The following is a 16,253-nucleotide window of genomic DNA, read 5'->3' as shown; positions in this document are numbered from 1 at the left end:
AGTACCTTATGATCATTTAAGTCTCATCCCACACATTTCCATAGTGTTGGGGTGATTATCCCGTGTGGGAGGAATAATCTATAAAGCCTAGTAATAATAATTACCTTAGATATGTGCCCTAATTAATTAACAACATTTGATCAAATAAGTCAATACAAACTTAATTTATTAATTGTTCTAAAAACAATAGTACATAAATATCAAATGTGTAATAACCATAAACCCTAATATGCTTTTGAAAAGCGTTTCTAGCAATAGGGTTAGTGAATGGGTCTACTAACACATCAGTTATGGAAATGTACTTCAACACAACAAGACCTTATGCAATGATGTCATGAATGTAGTGATAGCAAGTGTCAATGTATTTGGTTTTTCCATGATACTTAAGTTATGGCAGCTGTGTTGTCATAATAAAGTACAACAACTTCACTAAGATACCTAGTAATGTTCAAGCTTTACAAGAATCTCCTTAACCAAACCAACTCCTGTACTATAGCACAGCATGCTACATACTTTGCTTCTATAATATATAGAGCAGTACAAAGCTGTTTTTTCCTACTCCAAGAGATAGCTCTACTTCTAAGTATAAAAGCATATCCTGAAGTAGACTTTTGATCATCTTTATCATCGACGAGATCAGCATCACTATATCTAACCAATTTTAGACTTCCACCTTGATAATACAAAGCCAAATTAGTGGTTTCTCTTAGATACTGTAGTATCTTTTTGTTTGCAGCCCAATGGGTAATCCCAAGATTACTTTGCTACCTAATAACCATACCAACTACAAAGCATATGTCTGGTCGAATACCTATCATAGTGTACATCAAACTTCCAACAGCACTTGGTATGGTATGCTCACCATTTGTTTGTTTTCTTTTTCAGTTTTAAGACATTGTTCCATGCTAAGATATAGGCCTTTCTTCATTGGAGTGTCTATAGGCTTGGAGTTTTGCATACGAAATTGTTCTAAAACCTTTTGAATGTAATTTTCTTGAGACGAACTCAAGAACTTCTTAGAACGATTTCTCAAAATCTTAACCACGAGGATGTATTCAACTTATCCTATGTCCTTTATCTCGAAAGTGGAGGACAACGACTTTTAAGTGGTGACAATTAACTCTATGTCATTCCCAACAAATAGGATATCATCCACATATAATGAAAGAATAAGGAACTTGTTCCCTAATCTCTTTACATATACACAACGGTCCTTTTCAATCATCACAAAGCCTATGGAAATGATGGCTTGATAAAAATGAAGATACCATTATAGGGATGATTGTTTCAAGCCATAGATGGAATGTTTCAAGTGACACACCTTGTGTTCGTTTCCTTTGGCTTGAAAACTAATTGGTTGATTCATATAAATCTCCTTATTAATTTCTCTATTAAGAAGTGTAGTTTTCACATCCATTTGGAACAATTTCAAATCTAGATGTGCCACTATAACTAGGATAAGATGAATTAACACAATAAGAGAAAATGTCTCTCCATAATTCGTATTTGTTTTTAGGGTATAGTCTTTTTCCACTAAACGAGCCATATATTTTTCAATTGATCCATTTGCTTTGTGCTTTACCTTTAGAACTCATTTGTTTTTGATGGCCTTACACCTAGGTGGAAGGTCAATTAACTCCCATACTTGGTTTTCAGTCATGGCTTTCATTTCATCTTCCATAGTAGTAAGCCGCTTGTTTAATGATGGTGAGTTTAAAGCTTCCATATAGGAATATGGTTCATCAACATCCACAAGAATATCTAAAAAAGATTAACCTTTCATCTCGAATCATTTACGAGGTATTTGCCCACGTTCACTTCTTCGCAACTGTGAATCTTGGTGGAGCTCAAGTGGTGTACTCCCATTGATCTCAACAGTCTTTTGGATAGGATGTGTTTCCATATTCATTTCCTTATGTTGGGATACATTTTCTTGAAGCTCCCCCATTTCATAAAGCTCAAGGCTTTTTATAACCTCATCTACGCTTGGAAGGTTATCTTCTTAAAAATTAACATCATGAGATTCCATCGCAGTTAGCCCTCTATCAGGGTATTCCCAAACTTCACGTAGCCTTTATAATGTTCTAAGTATCTAATGAATACACACTTATTAGCTTTAAAGCCAAGTTTTCCATACTTATGAGATGAGTTAAGTATGTACCTTGTTGATCCCCAAGGATATAAGCCTTCCAAATTAAGCTTACTTTCATTTCATAACTCATATAGAGTTGTGGGAATAGATTTTGAGGACATACGATTAAGGATGTATGTTGCAGTCCAAAGGGCATCCTTTCAAAAACTTATTGGAAGGTTGGCTTGTGCCATCATTGATCTAACCATGTCTAACAAGGTATGATTTCTTCTCTTTGCAACATCGTTTTATTGCAAAGTTTTAGATATCGTTAATTGTTGACAGATTCTCTTTTCCTCACATAATTCTTTGAACTAATTAGATAGGCATTCATAATGTCTATCAGTGTAAAAAACCTTAAGTTTCATTTCTTCCTAATTTTTAACCTTTTCCATAAAGCGTTTGAAACAATTCAAAGGTTTAGAATAATGAGGCAATAGAAATATGGATCCATATCGTGAGTAATCATCTATGAATGTAATGGAATAGGATGCGTCATTATGTGCCTTTACATTTATAGGCCCACAAATGTCTGAATGGACAAGTTCTAAAAGATGGGTGGCCCTTTTAACCTTCCTAAAAGGTTTTCTGCTGGACTTACCAGTAAGACATGGCTTATATTTAGGAAGTTTAACTTTGGTGAGTGAGCCCAATATCCTTTCTTTAGCCAATTTGGACATTCTATTTTGCCTAATATGTCCTAATCTAGCATGCCATTTCACAGAATCATTTATAACATCAGAAGAAGAATTTGAAACAAAAGCAAGATCATTATTAGAATCCAAATCTAGCATAATCAAATCGTCTTTAAAATAATCATGACCAAAAAAAGTGTTTTCAAAAACAAAAAAAAAAGACAAACTATAATTCTCGAAAGCAAAATTAAATCCTAAACCTTTCAATACTAAAACTGAAAGTGGATTACATCGTATAGACGGAGTATGAAACACATCATGTAGGACCCATTTTCACCTATTGTGATTGTGAGTTGGTAAGTTCCTACTCCTAGGACCTCTTCCTGTTCTCTGTTGCTCACCATGATAAAGTATTTACCCTTTGGTAAATGATGGTAATCTATATATTTTGCGTGGTCGCAGGTTATGTGCTTGGTTGCTTTTGTATCTACAATCTAACAAAGGAGATAATGAGCTATAAACACATGAGAACATATATAAATTCTAAAGCAGTTTAGAGGACGAACCTTATTAAGCTCAGTGCAGTCTTGAGCAAAATATCCCTTCTTACCACAGTTACAGCATTTCAACTTGGACTTATCCTTTTTCCCACCATGCTTGCCTCTTCGGCGCTTGGTGACTCCATCACTTTGGGGTCTTAGATTTCCAACTTGAGCTATCAGGGCAGTGCTGTGGATAACTTCTCTATGCTCTACCTTAAGCTTTAGATAGTGAGAAATGTCATAAAAAGTCTTTATCCCTTAATTGTGTGTTAATACAAGTTTAAAATGATCCCATGAGGACTCAGGGAATGACCTGATGACAACTAAGACCTGCTGCTCATTGTGAGATCATAACCAATCGCTTTCATCTTTCTTATCATGGCTGACACAGTCTTTAAGTGTTCAGCCATAGTGTGCTTGGAGTCTATCACATAATGATTAAACCTAAGTGTCAAGGCACAAAGCCTCGTAGCTATGGTTCCACCGTACTTGAATTTCAGTTGTTCCCACAATTGCTTGGTAGTTGGAAGTTCTCAAACTCCTTAATGAGATCATTGTGCATGTAGCTTAACATGTCAAAGAGCGCACTACGGCCTCTCTTATACCAAGTGTCAAAGGCCTTTTGGTCACGACGATGTTGGCTAGTGTTTTCAGCTTCAGGTGGGTTCATCTCTTTGGTCAAATAATCGGACAACTCTTACTCATTAAGAAGACACTGAACCTTCTTATGCTAGATATTATTGTTTTTGCCATCAAGTTTGACACCTTTGGTCAAACCAGTAATAATTTGTTTTGAAGCCATATCACCACATCATTGCATAAGATTTAATTAGGCACATATATAATTTTTTAATCAATTAAGATTAGACATATTTAATTTTTACCTATATTACTAGTTCAAAAATTTTGGCTGCATGCTAGTAATCATCACCAATAGTATAAACATCAATTAAAATGTTTAACCTAATTTAATTTTAGATTATGGGAACAACTCTCATTTACCACATAATATAATGAGTTCTACGAAAGAACTTTATTGATATTTATAGGTACCCATATCTAAAACAATATTATAAGTAAAGTAAGTGCAAAATTACATCCTTTTACATGACCTCAATAATTAATACAAACCTAAAATAAATCACATCATAAGGAACCTACTACATCAATCTACACAAAAATATGGATGTTGTGCTTACTTATATATATTTATTATTTTGGATGATTAAAACCTTCCATATAAATATTATACATACAAAAATAGCACTAAGTAGATCATATTTTCATATGCTTCCAGGAAAGACTATAATAGCCTCCTCGACAAAGCATCTTGCTTCTGTAATAATTTTCAGGAAAGGTTGGAGGAGTCACAAATGATATCTCTTAAAACCCAGTCTCCTTTGACAAAACTATTGAGACATAATCATTATATTGTCTTTTAGCATACAATTTTACTTAACAAATAAACAAAATAATTACATCATACATTTTATAAATTTTACCTAACAAATAAGTAATATCATATAAAATATACTTATATAGCATACAGCATTTTACAACATATGTAAAATAACAAAGGAAAAAAAAACATATGTAAAATAATAGAGCTAACAAACATTTGCTAAATTCACTCAAACCATATATATGTTTTAGAAAAAAATAATTTCTAAAATACAACATATAAGTAAAAAAAAATGTGGTTAATTAACATATTAATTAACTATATTTATAATGTATATGAATTTAATAAAATATTACCATGCCAAAAACATAGATAATATTCTAAATATTTGTCAAATTGTAATTACCAAAAAATATTTTGGGCTAATTTTGTAAAAATAGAACCTTGTGAGGTAAAATGTAATTTTGAAAAAATTATATCCATTGGCCCCATGTAGCTGCCACATCAAGCCCTTTATGGTTGTGTTTGGACCCTTTTGGTCTTTATTAGTTGCCGCACTCTCATATTAAGAGTGCTTCCTTTATGTAGTGGTTAAAAGATATTTTTTTAAGTTGCAGTGATTTTGTTAGTGTAGGTTCAAATCCTGCTAGTTACACTTCTTTTTTTTGTGTTTTTTTTTTCATTTTTCTACCATTCATAAAGCTCCACGTGACCTTAGACCAATGCACCTATTTGTACTGGATTAAAGCTTACTCATATATTGGTAATTTAAATTAAATAAAATCATGATCAAAATATGCTTTCAAAATATGCACAAATTGAAAAGATGAAAGGAAGCCAAAACTTACTCTGATATCACTGTTGGGAGGTGGGCTTAGCTTTTTAAATACATATTTCACTCTTTTTTTGGTTGAAGAAGCTTGCCTTACAAATCCTCCTTCATACACATAATGATCTTTCACTCTCATTGTTATGGAATAGCTTCTAAGTCCTGCATAATGAATTATACATTTCAAAACCTTTTGGCTTTTGAGGGTACTTCAAGAATGAAGAAAAAAACAAAAGAGAAAAGAGGTTTTGATTTTTCTAACTTATAGAACAACTTACGCTCACTCTTGGTTGTGTGAAAAAATCAATACATTTGTTCACTACTTATAAGCGTGTTAGAAATATAGGGATAAGATATTACATTTAAATTTAAATAAATTAAATTTAAATGTAATTAATCTTTATTTAAATTTAAAGAAATTCAATTTAAATTTATATCCTATCTCAAATGTTTTTTTAATATTTAATTAAGAAATATCAGAATAATATTTAATATTAATTAATTAAATATTTGTTAATTATCCATAAATAATTAATAAATTTACATGTCATGTGGACACAATACATTTAAATGCAACAATTGCATATGAATTACGAATACTTAATAAAATTTTATTTGATCGAGAAGAAAGCCTTGAAATAGAAATAGTTTTACACACCAAACATAGAAATCACTTATCAAAATTAAAGGTGTAGCACACTCGTTTTATTATGTTTTGGATCAATCACTCACAGGAAATGGCCTCGAGAGACAATATCAATCCTATTTGAAAGTTTGCCAGAAGGTAAGCACAAACATTATGATGGCATAAATTTGAGCAGCCACAGCCCATGGCCTAGTGAAGTAGTTGTGCACATAAGCAGCACGCCATTTGGGCCACCGTTGTTGGTGATACTGATTTAGCTTATCGCAGAGTTTATAATAATAGAACTCTTTCACGTAAGTGTCATTGTAAAGCTTGTTAAAACATTGTGTTGCATCCTCAGGGCTCAACCAGTTATCGAGAATTACCTTCTTGCATAACGTTTCCATGTCATTCGTGGTGTTGATGAGATTGTCGATGATCTTGGCGTAGGAAGTGAAAATGGGTCTACAATTCGGTAAACATTGCTCGTAGCTGATGAGGTTTCGAAAGATGGTTTCCGTCGTCTCTTGAATGAGCAAAGACGGGATTTCAAAGACTCCATGCCTAAACTTTATATCCAAAATGCTCTCTGTTGCGACTCTTACAAACTTTACCCCAGCTTCTTCAAGTCTAGTGGCAGAAGGGATTGGCTGCCACCCCAAGTCTTGTTGATTTAACCGTCGTTCCCTTTCGTAGTGTTTTACTTCTTCAGATGGTAAAACCAAAAATAACCTTAGCAGATCAAGGATATGCTTGACCTTTTGATTCGCAAAGAGGTCAGTGCGTCAAGGACTGTGATATGAGAACATGTTGCCCAAAAAATGAAGGGCAAGTTCAACCTGGGGCTTGGTTTCCAAAGGGGTCTTGGTTTTGTTGAACAAAAGCTCCAATACAAACCAAGGTATCTGGTTTTCTAGCAAAATCAAGTCATGATGAAGAAATTGGAGCATGCAAGACATTGAAAAAATTGGGTCATCATCCTCTTTAGGCACCACATCAGCATCCTTGCGAAGTAGCTCAATGATGAAGCAACCATCAAGCACCAACATTTGTACAAAATTTTGTGCCCACATACTGATCAATCTTCCCTGCATAACAGTCTCGAGCCTTTCCCTCAACCTCCTTAACGGAACTAAGGCATTCCCTTAACTTTGTCTCTTGATCATCTGATCTGGAGAGGACGCCTCGTAAATACTTGAGTTTGATTTTCTCTGTGACTTTCAAGTCTGCTTTATCATGGTGAAAAGGCCCAAAGAAAAAACAATTGGGGATATAAGCTTCTAGTTTGTGCCTGGCGAGTATGCTTGGTGTTCTAAAGATACAATTGTCAGGTGATAAAGAAAGTAGTTTGCCCATTTTCTCCATGGAAGAAGCCAATAATTCAACACCAATCACAGTGTTATCTCTGCCACCCTGTGCCATATTTATGATCTATGTAGCTGCACTATATTCCTCCGAGATACGAAGGGGAAAAGAAGGGAAAAAGACTCGACTCAGAGGTTATATCAGTAAGAAAGCAATTGAGGATATGAAAATAAGATGAAAAGAAACAATGTAGAAGCCAAGTTATATTGACAGGCTATGCCCCTAGTAGATATTACTCTTTTTTCCGTACCTTAAATCAAAACCTGTACAAGTTCTTCCTTTGAACAAATTAAAGTTAGTAGTTTTTAGGCAAATTGGACCTAAAAAATTTGCAGAGAAAACCCCCAGAATATCTTGTTTCAATGTTTCTCCCTAGTTGTTTTTAGTTTTTATTGAAGTCAATGGTTGACAAAGGACAAAGGACACTTGGGAGTTTAAACTTTAATTTAGTTCAAAGGAGAAAGTGACGTTTCAAGTCTCATTCAAAGAAAACGGCAGTAGGCATAAGTATAAATAAGTAAATAAACAAAGAAGACGTGGTATCTGCCTACCAACTTCGAATGCAAATACCCCCAGAAGTCCCTTGCTTTTCAATCAGTCTCTAGTAATTTGTTGATTATCTCCCAGTGCTAATCTCCCTTTAAAACCTGCAAATTAAGAAGAATCAAGAAAATTGATGTTAAATTTTTCGTAATAGATTCTATGGAAAACTCAGAGAATTTTGCTGTAGGAAACATAGTTAAAAGAAGTCGATGATTGGAAATCGTATGATCTCACATCTTCTTTATCAGAGCTTACTCAGTCTAAATATTTCCTGGGAGAGTTGAATGATCAGAGTTATATCTTAATGGATGCAAGTAGTTCTGTTTTGTTTCTTTCTTTATTCTTCCTTTTATTTTTTTTTTCAGATTTAAATTAGTTCTTTGCTTACTCTCAAAAAATAAATAGCATGCATGCATGATACATAAATATATTTAACCATACATACGACCATGCATGCACCTTTAGTAAATGATACATCTTTCTTTGAGTAGGGGAAAAAAAAGAAACAGTAAAATGACCAGGCCAATGCCTTAACAATTAAAGTTTATACATTCAATTTGATCATTGAGGACTGAAGATGCATGTGCAAGTGAAATTATAAGTAGTATAGGAGTGAAATTATCCACATTCTTCACCATCAGTGATGCAAGTCTTTTAGAATAAAGAAAAGGAATTCCAAAAAGAAAAGAAAAATGAAAAAGTATTTGAGAGATTCTCTAACCTTTAGGGAATTGAATTCATTGCTTGAAGGTGTGAAAAGTTCAATTTTTTTTTGAAAAAGTGTCTAAATTATTTAAAAAATTTTTGAATACATTTTTATTTTTTTATTATATTCAATCAAATTTTTTTATTTTTATTTGAAGTAAAATAAACTTTTGTTCTTAATAATTGACTAATTGTCAATAGTCAAAATATCACTTATGCCATGTGTCGACATGATGTTGGTGTGGTATTGACCTAGAAAGTGAAAATATCATATGACCAAGTCATCATATCACATAAACAAAAAATATCATCAATTATAACATGTCAGCATATCACATCAGCATCACATAAGATAGAATAATAAGTAGTATTTTAATTAATAACAGTTTGTTAACTATGAGCTATAAAAACTTATTTGTTTAAAATAAAAGTATATCAGCTTGATTAAAAGTAATAAAAGACTAATGATTTATTTAAATTTAGCTAAATAATTTAAGGATTTTTTTAGATATTATGTTTTTTTTTTGGCAAATGTTGTCTCTTGATCATTGGCTAGGCAAATAATATGAATTTAATCACCTCAAAGCTGCCCAAGAACTTATAATTATTTTGGCTTCGTTTGATTGCTATTTTTAGTTATTACTATTATAATTAATTTTTGAAACAAAGTATGGAACAAAAGAAAAATTATATAATTGAAAACAATAAAAGGAAGAATAGTAGTTAAGAGTTTGCTATTTAACGTTCATGTTTTTATGTGAATTCAAGTAGTTAAGAAATTTAAATTAACAAGCTTCTTGTCAAATCTTATGATGGAAATATATGGAACATTCACATAAAGTAAGAAGAACAAAGTGGCAAAAGAGTTCTTGAATAAGGGAACTGTAATGTTATAGAATTGCAAATGATGGTGAGTCGTTCAAGGTAGCTAATTTAAATTTCATGGGTTAGAAATGTAAATATGTTAGAGGAAAAAGGTTCAACCATGGGTGAGAGAGGTTTGACCAATAGAGGAAAGAATGATAGGCAGTGGTTAGATACCTTTATTCAGTGTTTGTTGATAATCTTAGTAAGAGATTACTATGGACAGCAATTAAAGGAGCATTTGAGGAGTACATGAGGGTGGTGGACGTGTTTATACTGAGGAAATATGCTCAAAATAGAGGTAAAGTGGCCAACTACGTGTTTTTCAAGTCTAGAGAAAAATATGAGATGGAGAAAGCATTAAAGTGGGGGAATCATCAGTAGATGGATGGTGAGAGAATTACAGTGAGAGGAGTTGGGCTAGTGAGAGATGTGGCTAAGAGCCAGATAGAAAGGAAAATGGAGGAGATGAAAGGGATAGTTATCTTCAAGAGTAATGAGAGTGCTTATAGATCTTTTAAAGAGGTGGTAATAGGCAAGGCTATGAAGAACAAGCAAGTAGTAGGGAAAGTGTGTTGGTGCAAATGGAGTTTAGATGAAATTTAAAGAACTAGCAAAATTGACTTCAAAGCGAGTTTTTCAATAAACGTTCTCTTTAAGATTTATTTCTGCCCTACCTCTCGATATGCAAAGGGAAATAATATGAATAGTCTTAGGAATACAATGAAACCAATGTTTAACTTCGTCTTGTTCTTTATGAGAGTAAACCTCTAACTACATCCGAGGGTTTGCATAGTTATTTGATCTTAGGGCCTACTTTCTGCAGCAAATAGATTATAAGAAATTTGGACGCTTTTGTAGTTGATAGGAACTTAAGTGTTTATGTTAATAGAATACAACACTTTTCTTATTCTTGATTTTTTTGCTTTTATTTTGTTTTTGATTTGATTTGTTAAAATGGTTGGCAACAAGCCCTTTATATAGGCTTGCAAGTATATTTTCTTCAAGGACACAACCTTTTCATTAAGACACCATTTTGTCTAAAAGACATCTTTACATTTTGCAAGACACAACCTTTGGATAAAGGTATTATTTCAATAATCATCTTATGAAAGGATAATTATTTATTTCATAAAACATAATCTTTGAGTTATAATTTGAAATAATAACTTTTCATATTTAAACTTTTGAGTTATGGTATTTTTTTTTTCAATTTATCTCATAAACTTTGGATGTCATTTTACCAAGAGACATAACCATTCACATGAAAATCTACCTACAATCCAATAGTCATACTATGTCACTTTACACGACATAACCTTTGAGTTAAGATAGCTTTTCATTATGTTACATAATCTTTGATTTTAAAAATATACCAACAATCTCCCACCATTTTCAAAATTTCCAAACACCAATAATTTTGGGAACGTTGTGCATAATTGAAAGTATTCCATAGCTTTTAGAAGCGGCCACATTTCCACTTAATAGGTAGCTCCCATCGAAAGTACTCCGTAATTATAGTATTTCAACATATACATGTTATGGGTTTATTAAGAACGTTTGTTCGACCTTAACTTACACATTAGGGGAACCAAGCACTATACACATTGGGATGAAAAATATAAATTAGTGCTTCCAATCATCCATGTGGTAGAATGGTTAGTACCCAAGACTCGCAGATCGGCCATAAGCATCGAGGTGAGCTCCTACCATTAGAGATTTAGTTGATAGGCTTGAGACCCATCCTTCTTGAGGTCTTTATTACCAAGTCCTTTTTTAGACCTTTAGTTAATGGATCCGCTAAATTTTTACAATACCTCACATAACTTATAGTGACTATATCATCTCTAATTCTTTGTCTTACAATGCTATGTTGAAGTCTAATATATTGACTCTTTCCATTGTATGCTTAATTATATGCCTTTGATATAGTTGCTTCATAGTCACAATATATCAAGATTGGTGCCATTGGTTTAGGCCATAAATTTATTGTTGTTCACACCTTGTGTCTTGGTTTTCAAAAGTTTACATTCCACCTTAAATTGTCCAAGTTTGTTATAATGGAAACAAAGCCTTTTTTTGTTCTTTTTGATCTTATGACTTTTGTCATTCATACCCATGGAATGTTTTATTTTGTTGTGTGAAACTAGCTTGTTTGATAGTTTGTGTTCCATCACATAGACCTTCTAAGTCTCAATATTATTTTCATTAAAATCTTTTTCTTTTTCATCTTTCTTGATTTCTTCTATTCGAAAATGATTACCAAGGTCCTCGAGAGACATTTCTTCTTTTTTATGTTTTAGAGTCTTCTTAGTGTCTCTCCATGAAGGGGAAAGCTTATCAATTATTGAAGATACCACAAGAGCTTCATCCATTTTAAGACCGTATTGCTTAAAGCTATTTAGATTGCGTTCAAGATCATGCAGTTGCTTCATAACAAAAGGATTATTAGCCATTTTATAGTTATTGAAAAGATTAACCAAAAATTTTTTGCTACTTGCATCTTCAGCCTTGTATCTTGCTTCCAATTTGTCCTAAAGTTGTTTTGTACTAGCTTCATTCTGGTACTTATCGAACAATGCATTCGACATTCCATTGAGAATGTGTCTTATGCATATATAGTCATCATTATCCCATTTTTTTCCTTAAATGGGTTTGATCCACGGATTTTTCACCACCTTTTTCATTTGGTCTTGGTGTATCTAGAACATAAGCGACATTGAGAGTTGTAAGAAGGAAGCGCATCTTTTTTTGCCACTTAATAAAGTTTCCTCCTAAGTGATCTAACTTGACAAGGTTGGTAACCATCTTTTTAAGTGAAGCCATTTTGAATATCACGAAAATAAGTCTTAGAATTGTTGGTGCAAATGGGGTTTAAATGAAATTTAAGGAATAGACAAAATTGATTTCAAGGCGAGCCTTTCAATAAACGTTATCTTTAAGACTTATTTCTCCCCCATCACTTGGTATGTAAAGAAAAATAATGCGAATAGCCTTAGAGATACAATGAAGCCAACATCTAATTTTGTCTTTCACTTTACGAGAGTAGACCATTAGATACACTCGAAGTTTCGTAAAGTTTTTCGGCCTTAGAGCTTACTTTCTGCAACAAGTAAATTATAAGGTATTTGGACGCTTTTGTAGTTAATGGAAACTTAAGTGTTTATGTTAATAGAACACAATACTTTTCTTACTTTTGATTTTTCTGCTTTTGTTTTATTTTTGATTTGATGTGTCAAAATGGTTAGTAACAAGCCCTTTATATAGGCTTGCAAGTATCTCTTTTTGAAGGACACAACCTTTTCATTAAAGTATCATTTTGTCTAAAAGATATCTTTACATTTTGCAAGATATAACCTTTGGATAAATGTATTGTTTTAATAATCATTTTATGAAAGGACAACTATTCATTCTATAAAACATAATCTTTGAGTTACAATTTGAAATAAAAACTTTTCATGTTTAAATTTTTGAGCTATGACATTTTTTCAATTTGTCTCATAACTTTTGGATGTCATTTTACCAAGAGACATAACCATTCACATGAAAACCTACCTACAATCCAATAGTCACACTATGTCACTTTATGTGACATAATCTTTAAGCTAAGATAGCTTTTCATTATGTGACATAATATTTGATTTTGAAAATACACCAACAAAGTGAAGGTGGCCAAGGAGGTAGAGATGAGCAAGGTAGGAGAAAAGAAGGTAGGCGTCGATGCTAAACAGGTGAGGAGGAATGACGTTGGAAAAGGGAGTATGAACAGACATAAGAAGCTATGTGAGAAAATAGTGTTGGCTAGAACTAACATCTTAGATAAGGACGTGGAATGTCTTAAGAACAATGCTGTGGGACGTCCCATAACAAAGGTTGCATGTGGAGTGATCCAATCAGATCTCTTCGGAGAAGGAATTGGTGTTCGAGTGCAGATAGTTAAAAGGTTGAATGTTGTAGTGACTTTAGAAGAATGGCAAGAAATGGAAGCACTTTTGGATCATTACTATGATTTGTTTGAAGTATGGTTTGAAGAGTTAGTCTCTTATGTGATTGTGCCAAGAGAAAGGTTAGTGGTTTTTTGGATTAGATTGAGCAAAGTCCTAATTCATCTTTGGAATTTGAATACTTTTAAAGTAGTTGGTGAGTATTGACGGGAGCCTATTAGTTTATATAAAAGCACTCAGAAGGATGAGAGCTTTGACCATGCTTTCATGCTGAAGATAATTCATAGCAGAGTGGTCATTCTTGAGCATAAAGAACTTGAAGCAGGTGGAAAAAGGTTCAAGGTCAATGTGGGTAGCAAGACATACTACACATTGAAACTTTACTCGAAAAAGAAAGAGGTGTTGTTAGAGAAGGAATAGGAGGTATCACAAAAGGTGAGTAGTCGTAAATAGTGAAGGTGAGGTGAACACGACAGAGGCGCAGTTGTGGAATGCCATTGAGTCAACGGGTGTGTTGAAGGAGAAGTATTGTTATCCAATTACAAGATGCCACGTATTAAATTAGTAAATTTAAGAAACTTTTCAAAAACAAATCATTTGTCACCATGTGGATTTGGAGATATCATTTAAGATAGTCATATAATTAATTATAAAATAATTAATTTATTAGTTAATTATCTTGAGAAACTATTTAATTAGGACCAAGAAAAATTCACTTATTGGTTATCTAAGTTATCTCTAAATACATTAAAATAATTTAGAGATAAAATTCAAATTTGTTCATCCAACTTATCTTTAAATAAATTAAAATAATTTAAAAATAATATTTAAATTTGATCAATTAAGATTGACCAAAATTTACAATCTGATTACTTCAGTATGGTTTAAGCCAATCAAAGTCTGATTACTCTTTGTTCACCATAATTTATCAATAGTTACTGCAATAATTAGAAGTAGTTACTTTACTCTTTTGCTGACTATTAGTTTTCTTACTGTCATTTTAACTAACTATAAATAGGAGTTTCTTGTATAGAATTATTTGAATAAGATTTTACAGAATACATTTTTTTCAGATTCTTCCTCTGCAGCTGAGCACTTCAACTTCATCGACATTGTTAACACCATCCGCTCCAGCAAGTGGAAGGCACCAGATGATATTGGTGTTCCATAAATAGAACCAGAATTAATGAATAAGCCAATGCAGGTAGCAGGAGTCTGATCAAATAATCAATGAACTTTACTAAACTATAACTAATGAAACAAATAACAGAAATCAGTAGCAATTCAGTACATCAAGTGTAGAAAAGTTCCAATATCGGTAATTGCTCCATTGGATAAAGTTTTAACCTTGGTTTCAGTAGGTGCAACATAATCAGGTGGTGCAGGTGGAAGGGGAACACCTTCTAATGGTGTCTCCTAAGAAGCAACAGCACTCGAAGTTGCATAACAGGAATTGCCCGTGCGACCTTAATCATAAAAGTTCAGAAAGCATTTTCTGTAAGTGGCTATACATAGAAGACCATCCCTTTCCCATTGATGGTTTAATTTTGCCCAGCATCTTCTCCCCCAACTAGAGAAAGAAAAAATAGCAAAGCTTTTAAAACTGTAAGGCAACCACTGGACAAGACAAGAATTAGAAAAACTTCATATCTTAAAGGATGTAATTAAATGGCTCTTTAAACCATGTGACAAAAACTAAAACTTTTTTTTCATCATCTTCATTTAATTATATTTTTTTCCTGCATTTCCTCAAAACAGTTATAGCATGTTTGGTTGGAGGAATGTCTCTATTCTTAAAAAATAAATGTTCTTTTGTTTGGTTCTCACATGTTTCAAGGAATAGTCATTCCTCTAGAATGATTATTCCTTAAAATAAGTTAAAACTAAAGAATAATTAATACCAACACCTCACATGGTATTAGCCATTCCTTAGTTGAGAAATAATCTTAAAAAATGATAAAGACCAAAATGTCTTGTATAAGTTTGAAAAATTACATATTATATATTATAAAAATTAATATTTTAAATTTAAAATTAATTAAAATTATTAATATTTGAATCATAATAACCTTTAAATTATAAATAAAATATTAATATTTAAATAATCAATTATTAATATTATTAATTTTTATATAATAATTATTAATATTATTATAAAAAGGAAAAAGTTTAAAATTTTGATTATATATTATAAAAAATAACATTTTAATTTTAAAATTTAATTAAATTATTCATATTTTAATCATAATAACATTTCAATTATAAATAAAATATTAATATTTAAATTATCAATTGCTAATATTATTGTAAAAAGAAAAAAGTTTAAATTTTTAATAATATGTTATAAAAATATATTTTAAATTTAAAAATTGATTAAACTCTTTAATATTTTAATAATAATATCATTTAAATTATAAATAAATATTAATATTTAATTGATCATTGTTAATATTGTAAGTTTATTATACATTATTAATATTAAAAAATAAAAATAAATAATAACATTTAAATTATAAATTTAATATAAAATGTTAATTATTAAATTATAACTAAAATATTAATATTTAAATTATAAATTATGAACATTTTAAATAAATTATAAAATATAAATTTTTTAAAACTAAAATAAAAATAAATAATCATAATAATATTTAAATTATAAAAAAAT

The 16,253-nt window shown here is 31.6% G+C and overlaps 1 pseudogene; it reads right to left on the bottom strand.

The window, feature by feature from the left end:
* Nucleotides 1-6,301: 6,301 nt before the first annotated feature.
* On the bottom strand, nt 6,302-7,586 carry LOC110428002 (UPF0481 protein At3g47200-like; annotated as a pseudogene).
* Nucleotides 7,587-16,253: the final 8,667 nt, after the last annotated feature.

Source organism: Theobroma umbraticum, unplaced genomic scaffold, assembly GCF_002168275.2.
Source record: "Theobroma umbraticum cultivar Fairchild unplaced genomic scaffold, ASM216827v3 scaffold_239.0, whole genome shotgun sequence".
Taxonomy (NCBI): Eukaryota; Viridiplantae; Streptophyta; class Magnoliopsida; order Malvales; family Malvaceae; genus Theobroma; species Theobroma umbraticum.
This window is presented reverse-complemented; position numbering and strand designations above follow the sequence as displayed.